Raw genomic sequence first — 14,572 nt, forward strand, 5'->3', positions numbered from 1 at the left:
TGCTATCAAACCTCCAAACGAGCTTCAATGCCATACAGCACTCCTTCCGTGGCCTCCAACTGCTCTTAAACGCGAGTAAAACCAAATGCATGCTTTTCAACCGATCGCTGCCTGCACCCGCATGCCCGACTAGCATCACCACCCTGGATGGTTCCGACCTTGAATATGTGGACATCTATAAGTACCTAGGTGTCTGGCTAGACTGCAAACTCTCCTTCCAGACTCACATCAAACATCTCCAATCAAAAATCAAATCCAGAGTCGGCTTTCTATTCCGCAACAAAGCCTCCTTCACTCACGCTGCCAAGCTTACCCTAGTAAAACTGACTATCCTACCGATCCTCGACTTCGGCGATGTCATCTACAAAATGGCTTCCAACACTCTACTCAGCAAACTGGATGCAGTCTATCACAGTGCCATCCGTTTTGTCACTAAAGCACCTTATACCACCCACCACTGCGACTTGTATGCTCTAGTCGGCTGGCCCTCACTACATATTAGTTGGAGGCTTTTATCTCCCTCACCAATTTCAAACATCAACTATCCGAGCAGCTAACCGATCGCTGCAGCTGTACATAGTCTATAGGTAAATAGCTCACCCTTTTTCACCTACCTCATTCCCATACTGTTTTTATACTGTTTTTATTTATTTACTTTTCTGCTCTTTTGCACACCAATATCTCTACCTGTACATGCCCATCTGATCATTTATCACTCCAGTGTTAATCTGCAAAATTGTATTATTCGCCTACCTCCTCATGCCTTTTGCACACATTGTATATAGACTGCCCATTTTTTTCTACTGTGTTATTGACTTGCTAATTGTTTACTCCATGTGTAACTCTGTGTTGTCTGTTCACACTGCTATGCTTTATCATGGCCAGGTCGCAGTTGCAAATGAGAACTTGTTCTCAACTAGCCTACCTGGTTAAATAAAGGTGAAATAAAAAAAATAAAAAAATAAATAAATACGTCATTGAGAGCATACGTCATTGAGAGCATACGTCCATTGAGAGCATACGTCCATTGAGAGCATACGTCATTGAGAGCATACGTCATTGAGAGCATACGTCATTGACAGAAAAACATGATTTGATGCATCTTGTTGTTTTGTCCTCCGGTCGCTAGCTTACCAACTAGCTAAAATTGAACCTTTCCTAAATTAGCTATGGAGGGAGATAGGGATTTGGACTTGTGGTTTTACTTAATTCTCCATACTGGCCAATGATTATAATGACTAATAATTATAATTCTGATCCAACCATTATTTCATACACTTGTGTCCCCCTGGTCTGAGATGGAAGTTCACTATGTAGCTAGATGTAGAAGGCTAATGTTAACTAGCTAACGTTGCCCATGAATGGAAATTAGCAAGCATTTTAGCCAGGTAGCCTAATATAACAAAAAATACAAGTGTATACTGTATGACAGAATCATATACATTTTCGTCAACATGAAAGAAAATGAGGATGGCATTTGGCGTTTCTCTACAAGTAGGGTGAGTCAACATGTTTTCTACCTGAACCCCACAGAAAGAAATCAAAACCATGGACAGCCACATCATATTTAGCTTACATTGATTGGACTACATTTTGTTGGCTTCCCCAGTGATTTTACCCACGCACCGGTACTGCAAGCAGACCCAGATGCCAGCGAAAATGAAAAATCTGCTGTGGGGACTGTGGACTTTGACCGCTTGTCCTCGATGCAATTGGTGCATTTTCCCACAGCCATAGACAGCCGTGCCCTGGTGGAGATGACCACCAGGGCACGGGGGGCTGTAGGTCCTAAGGTAGTGCCAGCATGGAGTCGAAGACCTTACACGACATTTGCCCCGTACTCTCTACCACGCACTTAACCAAAAGGACAATCACAGTATATGTGCTGTGACAATGTTGTTGCCAATAAACGCGATCACTTTCCAAAGGGAAGCGCACAGATAAGAATGTATCCAAATCATCCGGTCACGCTGAGGCTAATGCCCAGAATTTGCGAACAAGCTGAAGGCATAGTAGGCTACTTCTAAATGGTGTTACAATGGCAACAGTGGTTACCTTTATAAAAGTGTGTAGCCTATGATTGTACCTGTCGACCATGCCATGGCAAAGCGGTTTGTATGCACCTGTGGGATCTAGATGAACCACACTTGATTACAATTGTCTGGTGCTGTGCGGATTGGCCCGTTGGTGTGATAGGCGAATCAGTAGGTCTGACTGAAACCTAATGTAATAGGCCTAACAATCCCAGTAGGCGACAGATGCTTTAGAGGTAGAATTTGCACAGGCAGCCCATTTCTGATCTTTTTTCACTAATTGGTATTTTGGTCCATCGGATCAGCTCTGAAAAGATCTGATGCAAAATGATCTGATGTGATTTGGCAATTAGTGGAAAACATATCAGAATTGGGCTGCCTGTGTAAATCTCTTATTGTTTTATGGTCAAGTCAACATGCATCTCTGGTTGTTATCAAGCATCTCACAAGTCATTCTAATAGGTCAAGGTTTACCCACCAAGCAGAGCAGAGCAAATAGGGGTGTATGTACTGGTACTGGCTCAAATGTTTTACCACAACAGAGAGATAATTCTCCTCACTAAAACTCCAGTCAAAGTACACATTTGAGGGATTAATTGTTGCACTTTCATATATAAATGGATAATACAGACTGATTAAATTGTACTGTTTATTTACACTGATCACAGGAACAATGTTAAAACAGTGCCAAAATGGAGACATAACTCAACTGATATATTCCTAACCTAATGGATTTTTATTTTACATTAATGGATATAAACAGGGTACTTTAGTGGTTGAGAAAATAGGTGTTTAAAAAACAAAAATAGTACACTTATAAAATAACTCACAACATTATTACTTTTAAATCAGCAAACCCATTCAAGTTCTTTGTGATTACAACACTCACTGTTTTCGGTATAAGAAATGCCAGACAAGTCCTTTGAGCACAGTGTCCTAATTTAAATTGAATTTAATTAAGTGGATCTTTAACATTACACTGACATGAACAACCTCTCAGACATTATGGCACACATGCAGTTAACAAAAATATATGGAAATGTCTGCTCAAAATTACAACCAACTAATTACAGCATTATCGCAAAAAATGGAAGAGCCAAGTGGAAGGGGGAGAAAGTGAGGAACATGTCTGTCGGCCCTGCATTAAAGACCAAAATTGGTTAAAGAAAATTGTGATGAATAAAAAAGTATACCAGTTTCATTTAAGTTGTGCCATATGGATTGGAAAGAGTAGTCACATGGTTTATGAACTGACACAAAACTACGCTGGATTCAAAACTTCGACTTTTCTATTTAAATTATTATACAAAATTCTTGCAACCAATAGAATTCTATATATATGGGGGATACAACCATCCCAGCTGTGCAGATTTTGTTTTTCGAAGAGACAGAATCATTAGATCATTTCTCTTGGTACTGTCCATATGTCGTTTTTGGTCGCAGGTTCAGGAATGGCTGAAGAATTGCAACATTTACCTGGATCAAACTCTGCAAATAGCACTGCTGGGTGATTAAAAAAAGTCATAGTCAATTGATCAATAATATAATAATTTTCTTAGTTTCATGATTAACTTTCATTTACAATATGCAGAAATTATGAGAATAGAAAGGTTCAGAACTTTTGTGAAACATCCCAGCACAGTTGAAAAATATATGTCAAATACGAATCAAAACGGGATGGTATTCAGAGATAGATGGGAGGTGTCGAGTAGAGCTGAAGGATGGGACTGAATGGTATTCAGAGACAGATGGGAGGTGTCGAGCAGAGCTGAAGGATGGGACTGGATGGTATTCAGAGATAGATGGGAGGTGTCGAGTAGAGCTGAAGGATGGGACTGGTTGGTATAGATGGGAGGTGTCGAGTAGAGCTGAAGGATGGGACTGGTTGGTATTCAGAGATAGATGGGAGGTGTCGAGTAGAGCTGAAGGATGGGACTGGATGGTATTCAGAGATAGATGGAAGGTGTCGAGTAGAGCTGAAGGATGGGACTGGTTGGTATTCAGAGATAGATGGGAGGTGTCGAGTAGAGCTGAAGGATGGGACTGGATGGTATTCAGAGATAGATGGGAGGTGTCGAGTAGAGCTGAAGGATGGGAATGGATGATATTCAGAGATAGATGGGAGGTGTCGAGTAGAGCTGAAGGATGGGACTGGATGGTATTCAGAGATAGATGGGAGGTGTCGAGTAGAGCTGAAGGATGGGACTGGATGGTATTCAGAGATAGATGGGAGGTGTCGAGTAGAGCTGAAGGATGGGACTGGATGGTATTCAGAGATAGATGGGAGGTGTCGAGTAGAGCTGAAGGATGGGACTGGATGATATTCAGAGATAGATGGGAGGTGTCGAGTAGAGCTGAAGGATGGGACTGGATGGTGTTCAGAGATAGATGCGAGGTGTCGAGTAGAGCTAAAGGATGGGACTGGATGATATTCAGAGATAGATGGGAGGTGTCGAGTAGAGCTGAAGGATGGGACTGGATGGTGTTCAGAGATAGATGGGAGGTGTCGAGTAGAGCTGAAGGATGAGACTGGTTGGTATTCAGAGATAGATGGGAGGTGTCGAGTAGAGCTGAAGGATGGGACTGGATGGTGTTCAGAGATAGATGGGAGGTGTCGAGTAGAGCTGAAGGATGGGACTGGATGGTATTCAGAGATAGATGGGAGGTGTCGAGTAGAGCTGAAGGATGGGACTGGATGATATTCAGAGATAGATGGGAGCTGTTGAGTAGAGCTGAAGGATGGGCCCAAAAACAAACAAAAGATAACTATTGTAAAATATACTGTGTCTGTGAAATGTATATAGTATGTATAAACTGGAAGTAGGAGCTTAAGTGTTGTTGTCTATTAGTATACTACAATTAGGGGAGGGCTGGTAGGGTTAGGGGAAAATAATAAAGGAAAATATATACAATAAAATGTATATTTTATATACAGTCAATAGTTTGGACACACCTACTCATTCAAGGGTTTTTCTTTATTGTTACTATTTTCTACATTGTAGAATAATAGTGAAGACATCAAACCTATTTATTTAAATTTCACCTTCATTAACCTAGGCAAGTCAGTTAAGAACATATTCTTATTTTCAATGACAGCCTTGGAACAGTGGGTTAACTGCATGTTCAGGGGCAGAATGACAGTTTTGTACCTTGTCAGCTCGGGGATTTGAACTTGCAACCTTTCGGTTACTAGTCCAACTCTCTAACCACTAGGCTACCCTGCCTCCCCATTAAATAACGCATATGGAATCATGTAGTAAACCATTTTTTTTAAAACAAATCCTAATTTTATATTTGAGATTTTTAAAAGTAGCCAGCCACCCTTTGCCTTGATGACAGCTTTGCACACTCTTGGCATTATCTCAACCAGCTTCGTGAGGTAGTCACCTGGAATGCATTTCAGTTAACAGGTGTGCATTGTTAAAAGTTAATTTGTGGAATTTCTTTCCTTAATGCGTTTGAGCCAATCAGTTGTGTTGTGACAAGGTATGGGATGGTATACAGAAGATAGCCCTGTTTGGTAAAAGACCAAGTCCATATTATGTCAAGAACAGCTCAAATAAGCAAAGAGAAACGACAGTCCATCATTACTTTAAGACAGGTCGGTCAATATGGAAAATTTCAAGAACATTGAAAGTTTCTTCAAGTGCAGTCACAAAAACCATCAAACACTTTGATGAAACTAGCTCCCATGGGGACCGCCACAGGATAGGAAGACCCAGAGGTACCTCTGCTGCAGAGGATAAGTTCATTAGAATTACCAGCCTCAGAAATTCCAGCCCAAGTTTCACAGAAGAAACTTGCTTAGGCCAAGAAAGACGAGCAATGGCCATTAGACTGGTGGAAATCTGTCCTTTGGTCTGATGAGTCCAAATTTTAGATGTTTGGTTCCAAATGTTCCAACTGTCTTTGTGGGATGCAGAGTAGGTGAACGAATGATCTCCGCATGTGTGGTTCCCACTGTGAAGCATGGAGGAGGTGTGATGGTGTGGGGGTGCTTTACTGGTGACACTGTTGGTGATTTTTTTAGAATTCAAGGAACACTTAACCAGCATGTCTACCACAGCATTCTGCAGCGATACGCCATGGTTGGCGCTTAGTGGTACTATAATTTGTTTTTCAACAGGACAATGACCCAACACACCTCCAGGCTGTGTAAGGTCTATTTGATCAAGAAGGAGATTGATGGAGTGCTGCATCAGATGACCTGGCCTCCACAATCACCCGACCACAACCCAATTGAGATGGTTTGGGATGAGTTGGACTGCAGAGTGAAGGAAAAGCAGCCAACAAGTGCTCAGCATATGTGGGAACTCTTTCAAGACTGTTGGAAAAGCATTCTGGGTGAAGCTGGTTGAGAGAATGCCAATAGTGTGCAAAGCTGTCATCAAGGAAAAGGGTGGCTACATTGATTTGTTTAACACTTCTTTGGTTACTACATGCGTTATTTCATTGTTTTGATATTTAACTAGGCATGTCAGTTAAGAACTAATTCTTATTTACAATGAAGGCCTAGGAACAGTGGGTTAACGGCCTTGTTTCAGGGGCAGAGTGACAGATTTTTACCTTGTCAGCTCGGGGATTCAATCTAGCAACCTTTCGATACTGGCACAACGCTCTAATCACTAGGCTACCTGCCGCCACAAATAGTGATGTCTTCACTTTTATTCTACAATGTGGAAAATAGTCCAAATAAATAAAAATCCTTGAGTAGTTGTGTCCAAACTTTTGACTGGTTCTGTATATATTTACATACAAATATCTGGGGGATTAGAAATGACATAGATGGAAACCACAATCTCTCTGCAATATTAAAGCTGATCAGCCCCCTATTCTTTTTTATATATATAACATGAAATATACACTACAATTCAAACATTTTGGGTCACAATTTTTTTCTGATAAAAATGATCAGAAATACAGTAACATTGTTAATTTTGTAAATTACTATTGTAGCTGGAAACTGCTGATTTTTTATGGAATATCTACATATGCGTACGGAGGCCGATTATCAGCAACCATCACTCCTGGGTTCCAATGGCACATTGTGTTAGCTAATCCAAGTTTATCATTTTAAAAGAATAATTGATCATTAGAAAACCCTTTTGCAATCATGTTAACACAGCTGAAAACTGTTGTTTTGATTAAATAAGCAATAAAACTGGCCTTCTTTAGACTAGTTGAGTATCTTGAAGCATCAGCATTTGTGGGTTCGATTACAGGCTCAAAATGGCCAGAAACAAATAATTTTCTTCTGAAACTCATCAGTCTATTCTTGTTCTGAGAAATGAAGGCTATTCCATGCAAGAAATTGCCAAGAAAGTGAAGATCTCGTACAACACTGTGTACTACCCTCTTCACAGAACAGCGCAATCTGGCTCTAATCAGAATAGATAGAGGAGTGGGAGGCCCCGGTGCACAACTGAGCAAGAGGACAAGTACATTAGAGTGTTTATTTTGAGAAACAGACGCCTCACAAGTCCTCAACTGGCAGCTTCATTAAATAGTACCCGCAAAACACCCGTCTCAACGTCAACAGTGAATAAGCAACTCCGGGTTGCTGAACTTCTAGGCAGAGTTGCAAAGAAAAAGCAGTATCTCAGACTGGCCAATAAAAATAAAATATTAAGATGGGCAAAAGAACACAGACACTGGACAGAGGAACTCTGCCTAGAAGACCAGCATCCCAGAATCACCTCTTCACTGTTGACGTTGAGATCCCTCCTCTGCTGTGCAGTTGGTGCATTTCCCTCCAGCGATCGACAGGCAGATGCCGACGATACTGGTCAGGACGGAGATGATGATCATGGCTCTGGCGGCCTGGAGATGCTGGGGTAGTGCCAGAATGGATTCGTAGACCGTACACTGCATCTGGCCCATGCTCTGCACCACACAGGTCATCCACATTCCCTCCCAGATGGTTTGTGCTGTGACAATGTTGGCTCCGATGAAGGCTGTGACCTTCCACATAGGCAGGGCACACACGATGATGACCGTCAAACAGTCGATCAACGACATGACTATTCCCATGACCGGGATCCCCTGGGAAACCATCTTGACTAAATAGTTCCTCTCACACACACACTGTCAACTGATTGTTCCTGACCTCACACACTCCAACCTGAGTACGGACAGATCCCGAGGAGTCCAGTTATTCCCAAAGAGTTCAAAGATGGTTCACACAAAAGAAAACAGTATTTTTAGAATTGTGTTGTAGAAAGTAGTTTGTAATGTGTTAAAAACAGAGATATGATGCAGGTATGTGTTACTAAAATTCCCTGCTCTGTTCCCATTTGCTGAGAGATGTTTATACACAAAGAGAACCCCAATAACCTCTAACAGTGCTGACCTAAGAGAAAAGAGCAGCTTCACAGTCATATAGCCACTTGACGCAAAAACAAAACAGCTATTCCTTCTGACTCACTACTATGTGACTGATATCAAATAATGACTTGGAAACTGACTATGGAGATTTAACAAGAAGGCTGTGAAGAAAGAGTTGGGTTATTAGGAAATGTGTTATTTGGAGGTGTTTAAAAAACTATCGTTTTTTTATGACTGCACACTGATGTACACTCCTATCAGGACACAGTGTTTTCACGGAGACTGCCAAAATACTAAATGAAGTGGGGTGTAGTTAGCAGTGATGGGGACCATGTAACTGAATGTTGTTTTTACTTCTTATGAGGATGTTCTATGTTTCTATTCCTATAGGGGGCATCATTGGACAATGAAGGTTTCTCAAGATGCTATGGGAACTTCAAAGGTGAGTCATCCTACTTGAAATTCTAGTGTAGACTAAAGTAACAGCCCCATTCCAAAGGCAAAGCATTTCTCAACCTCAGGTCTTATCTAGCCATCCATCCGTTTTTTCTTCCTCTTATGTACTTATGTTAAATGTACCAATTTTGGTGCTTGTTATCAAACTGGGCTATTGTAGGAAATGTTAGGCCTACATTTCAGCATTGCTAGAGGTTATATATGGTATATATTTAAAAGAGAATAGAGATGTTTACTCTTAAGGTGAAATTGTCTACTAAATAGTAGTCTAATCTATCTACTCTGTGATTTCTCAATGAAATAGTCTGTTTGACGGTTGGTGTGGGGTGTGGCTGAAGAGCTAAGAATAAGCATGACCGTGCTGAGGGGTAAAGATTTGTTCATTTGATATATGATCAAAGGTTGTTGCTCATGTTCAGTCAAAGAAAACATGAGACAGTGCATTTGAAGTTGAAAAAAAATATTTATAGTTTTATCACCATTGAAATTCACATTTTCTGAATCACACACATTTAAAAAATATATTTAGTCAAAATGTTAAATGAAATGTATGCATTCAATGCAAACGTTATGGGAAACCCATTCAGATCATTCTGAAATATTTTATACATGTTTTCAAATAATAGCTTTGGCTAGTTCTTATTCTGTGTATTGTGAATATACGTCAGAAGGGGTATTAGCTGACAATGTCCATCCACACCCTTTTCTGGGTGCGTTACATGCCATCATGTCATTTCTTACTTATACAAGTGCCACTGTCTGGAAGTCTTTCTTTAATGAAATACATTAGAATTTTGTCATTTAGCAGTGGAAACAAGCTGTGATATCATACAAACATGATTGAACAATCACAAAATCACAATGTGAGACAGTAAGGATCACACTGCACAGCACCTGTATAAATATACATAGTCTCGTTCTGTCTTTTATAATCTCTCTTACTTTTCTTTCTCTTCTTTCTCTCTCGGGCATTTCTCCCACTCAAACATAGTCCTTGGGTGCTGTGGACCTGGCAGCTGAGTACTTAGTGGGGTAATTGTCCTCTTTAGGGGGACAGTTGGCACAGAGGAATCCTCCTCCCATGATCATGAGGGCCGCGGCCCCCCATCCGATGTAGAGCGCAGCCCCCAGCTCCATCTTCTGAGAGCTCATCAGCATGGGGTTGTAAAAGTCCCTGATGATGGTGTTGGCCGACCAGCAGACAGGGATGAGACACAGGATGCCAGCGATGATGAAAACTACACCCGAGCCCAGGCCTATTCTGGATTTGGCCCTCTCATCCTCCACGCAGTTGGTGCACTTGCCCCCGGCCACGGCGAGCAGGATGCCCACCAGGCCCATCATGATAGAGATGATGATGAGAGCACGAGCGGCCTGGAGGTCCTGGGGTAGTGCCAGCATGGAGTCGTATACCTTACACTGCATCTGACCTGTACTCTGGACCACACAGTTCATCCAGATGCCTTGCCAAGTGGTTTGGGCTGTGATTATGTTCTCGCCGATGAAGGCTGTGACCTTCCATTGAGGAAGAGCACAGACCACGATGGCCCCGATCCAGCCAATGATGCCCAGGGCTATGCCCAACATCTGAAACCCAGCAGATGCCATCTTTTCTTCTTCTTTAAGTCCTGGAGGAGTCAATGAAGGAAATCTGCCAAAAATGAGTGTCTTCTTAGAAATCAGTTGCTTGGTGTGTCTTGCTTGAAAAATATCCAAGTGTCATTGTTTAAGCCATACTGGGAGCATGTGCTTTTATACACCTGACTTGGGAGGGGCTTGGCACACAAACATTCCAACACACCTTTGACATGACTTGCTGCTTCCCCCTCAAGGCATATGTCGTAATTCCGTTTTTTGTCTTCTCTTGTCAATTAAATGGTACAAGTGGAACAGTCTCATTGTGACTCACCATTGTTCAAACGGTTTTAGCCAAACTAAAGAGGAACCGTGTGTGCCAACACCCTTAAAATATAAACTCAGTATCATGGTATCAGTATTCTCTTCTCTCTTTGCCAGTTTTATGCTGACACTACACTCTGTGGAATGAAACTAATAGAAAAACATATGTTCATGTCTGAGAAAATCTGTGAATAAGGATTTTCTACTTTTACATCAAACTCAAATATCAAAATTAGACAGGTATAATTATAATCTGACATTTACACAATTATATTGAAATGAGTTCCAACCTCTTTCCTCTTAATATGAACAGAGCCCTTTAATTGCTCAAATGAAAGGGTTGGCTCTATATAGAGCTGAAGATTATAGAGGTTTAACAAAATGTTATTTTACTTTGGTTATCTATTACTTGACATTCACTCTTCACCTTTGAACGAATGGCTAACCTTTGCAGCTCTGGGACTCCCATCAGATCATATTGACTTGAAACAATGCCAGATTACACCAAGATATTCACTTATTTAGTTACGTGAAAAACCGATGTATCATCCTACAGATCCCCTTGAATACATAGGCCTACTGTAATTTATTATTTTCCTACTTGACTTTACAATCCCTCACATAGAATATCTTAGAAGACTGCAAGAACAGTAAATATGTAAGGTGCTCTTTGGTTTCCCAGGCTTGTGACATTGTCAAAAGAATGAAGACATGTTCCCTTTCCAAGAGATAATCTCTTTTCCCTTACAGAAACGGTACAACTACTAAAACTAAAGTTTCATTTCAGCAGGGGTGTAAGGGCTGCAGGAGCACAAGGAAGCAGAGCTCCCTCACTTTTTTCAATTTGAGAATACACGGAGCTAGTAAAAATATTTATTGAAAATTATTAAGTTGAATCAATTACTAGCCAGATCGCATAATGATGAATTAGTATTTTAAATAACATAACCGAATATAGTAGCATAGAATTGTAGGCCTTTAACACCTCCTCATTTGTAGTGAGATTTTAGGATGGTTAGCTGAAGCTGAATAATCACATTTCTTTTCTCATGCAGCCAAAAGTCAACAGTGGATGCCACTAGGCAGGATTTACAGTATGCTTTGATTGAAACAAAATGCAAGAAAGACTAATTGTTTGTTAACACCCTCTGTTCTAATTCACTCACAAAACAGTCATTCAAGAAAATGTAAATGCATATTCCAATGAAACTGATTGAGAGCTTGCAGATGCAGCTTGGACATTTCACCGGTAAAATGTGAAAAATGATCATTCATGATTGACAGTGATGATGGCCTATTTTGACATTAGGTAAGCCTAACTTGGTGTTTGAGGGTATAAAAAAATAAACATTTTCTTGTGTGTGGGCATAGGCAGACGTTGCATTTGGAGGATGCATTTTAGCATATTCTATAATAATATTCAATAGGCTACATCTGTCGGTACAAACGTTGATTTAGAAATGATGACGTAATTAAACATTTTGGGGGCGATCCCGCACCAAAAAAATTGCGTATTGAGTCAGTGAACGATTGTCCTGTTACTCTACTCATTCTCAAGAGAGAGAAAGTGAAGTCCCCTCCAGCCATGTCTGTTAAAGTATCAATCAACCAACCAATCAAATCATTCTTTATGTCACCTGAGCAGTTGATAGATTCACAGCTGGCAAGTCATTCAGTTCATCCACCATTTTGTAAAGAGGCAAGACAAAAAAAGAATACTTGAAAGCTGACCTTGCAAGGTGACGTCAGTCCTTGGGGGTTGGAGGGCTATAGACTGTCGTTCTTCCGTTCGCCTGGAGGACGTGTCTGCTTTGACGGACGAGGAGTTTGACTGGTTAGTTCTGTGGACGGGTCTCTCTTCAACGTGCCACAAACAACACCAAGGTGATCACAGTTGTCGGACTGTAAAGAAAATGGGGGGGAGAAAGAGAGAGAGAGAGAGATACAGATTGTTTCCATATATGAAAGATGCCACTGTTAGCGAGCTAAAATTACCTTTAGCAACAATGCCTCTATTTTACCCAGGCAGGTAGCATGTTAAAGATACCCTGGCATGGAGCAACCCAAGGAGATTGAGTACCACACTCAGGTACTACGCATTGAGGAGGAGAGATTGTTTTGGAGCATATCGCCTTCAAACTGAGATTATACTCCCAGCACTGGGAATCAGATAGGCCTATTTTAGGATCAGGAATCCTACACCAGATCATGTAGTCAAACACTCAAACATCAGCTGTACTGCTTCAAACAGCATACATCTGGTTCTATGGTGTAATGTTGATCTCATTGTTGTGGAACTAATAAAGAGGCAGCTGAAACAGAATAGTAGTATTTCCAGACATTGTCATTGTTGTTCTGGGTGTGACAAATAAAGGCTTGTTGAGACACATGCAGTTAAAATAATGGGCACACACTACTCCCAGGATCACATGATGTTGGTCACAAAGACACAAAAACAACTACTACTCTTGTCTAAACCAGGGTTGTTCAATGTCGGTCCTGGATGGCCAAAACACTTCTGGTTTCATCCTCTCCTTCTAATAAGAGACTAGTTAAGACCTGGGACACCAGGTGAGAGCAATTAACTACCAAAACAGAACTATTTCGGCCCTCCAGAACCGGAATTTAACAGCCCTGGTCTAACCTGTACCTTTAGTACCTTTCACACCACAGAAAGTGCTGAAAATGTGCTTGAAATTAAACTCATTTTGGCATGTGAAAATAGTTTTTGAGCTAAATTCCAGCGGTTTTTACAGCGATGTCGCAGATTAAGTAGAAAATTGACACTGTGAATGAAACAGTTTGGCACTAAAGCTAAGTTATTTCACATTACAGGTAGTTCAATCCACCTGTGCGTAAGTCTTGGGGGGAGGGGGAGGGGGGTAATACATGACAAGTGTCAACAGGAACAGAGGGCAGGCCGGGGCCTCATACCTGGGCCTCTCACACTCTAACGGATGCTGGCTTTGGAGTATAAAAGTACAACCAAGTAAACTGGCTGGGTCACTATGGCTGTGTTTACACAGGCAGCCCAATTCTGATATTTTTTCCCACAAATTGGTATTTTGACCAATCACATCAGATCTTTTCACATCAGATATTTTTCAGAACTGATCTGATTGGTCAAAAGACCAATTATAAAAAGATCAGACTTCGGCTGCCTGTGTAAACACAACCTAAGTGTAGTGCTCATAGAACTATAACTCCTGGGGTTGGATAGTCTAACATCGTTACTGTACCTTTTTGAATGAGTGATTCAGAGATCAAGGCTTATTTTATATAATACTAGGTGGTATCACCCAACCACACATTTTATAATTCTTAAAAGTGTGAATGAGCTTATATAGAGGCTCACAAGTACTATGTTTAGATATTGTTATTGTTGTGGATGTGAACTAAAGGTTAGAAGGCATGTTGCACCCCCCTGATGCTACTATGGGAGAATTTGGTATCAGTATAATGGTTGATAAAACTGGGATGTGTGATTTTCTCCTACAAATATGGATATCTGTGTGTGTATCTGTGTGGGTGGTTGGGCAGGAGTTAGGGGTAGGTTGTTGTGTGTTATCTATGATGTATTATTCCGTGCCCAAGAGTCATGCTCAAGGGGACGGAGTCACAGTTTCAGTGGATTAACCAAGCATGCAACAAAGATCTCACGTTACCTAGAAACCATTAGAAGCACGGGACATTCAATGACTCATGTGGTTCTGGATTGACATGCATCATAACATGCATCATGACATGTAAATTTAATCAAAGGGGATTCAGGTGTAATAAGAGTTGTTATAATACTTTATTTCTTATCATGAGAATTTTTACCATTCTCAGAAGATTTAGGTGACTATCCTCCAGACTCA

The 14,572-nt window shown here is 40.9% G+C and overlaps 1 protein-coding gene and 1 pseudogene across 2 annotated transcripts in view; both read right to left on the reverse strand.

Annotated features, from left to right (window-relative positions):
• LOC118368180 (claudin-14-like) overlaps window positions 1-10,560 on the reverse strand; it is a 20,308-nt pseudogene extending 9,748 nt beyond the window's left edge. The window contains exons 1-2 of the transcript XR_008139104.1: window positions 9,936-10,560; window positions 7,738-8,087 (exon numbers count right to left, since the gene is read on the reverse strand). The product of XR_008139104.1 is annotated as a claudin-14-like (transcript). The remainder of the gene's footprint in view (window positions 1-7,737; window positions 8,088-9,935) is intronic.
• The window catches only part of cldnj (claudin j), a 36,378-nt gene extending 23,548 nt beyond the window's left edge, over window positions 1-12,830 (reverse strand). Inside the window, exon 1 of the mRNA XM_035751735.2 lies at window positions 12,444-12,830. The gene's annotated coding sequence lies outside the window, so the exon portion shown is untranslated. The remainder of the gene's footprint in view (window positions 1-12,443) is intronic.
• Between the last annotated feature and the right edge of the window lie 1,742 nt (window positions 12,831-14,572).

This window comes from Oncorhynchus keta, chromosome 1 (genome assembly GCF_023373465.1).
Source record: "Oncorhynchus keta strain PuntledgeMale-10-30-2019 chromosome 1, Oket_V2, whole genome shotgun sequence".
Taxonomy (NCBI): Eukaryota; Metazoa; Chordata; class Actinopteri; order Salmoniformes; family Salmonidae; genus Oncorhynchus; species Oncorhynchus keta.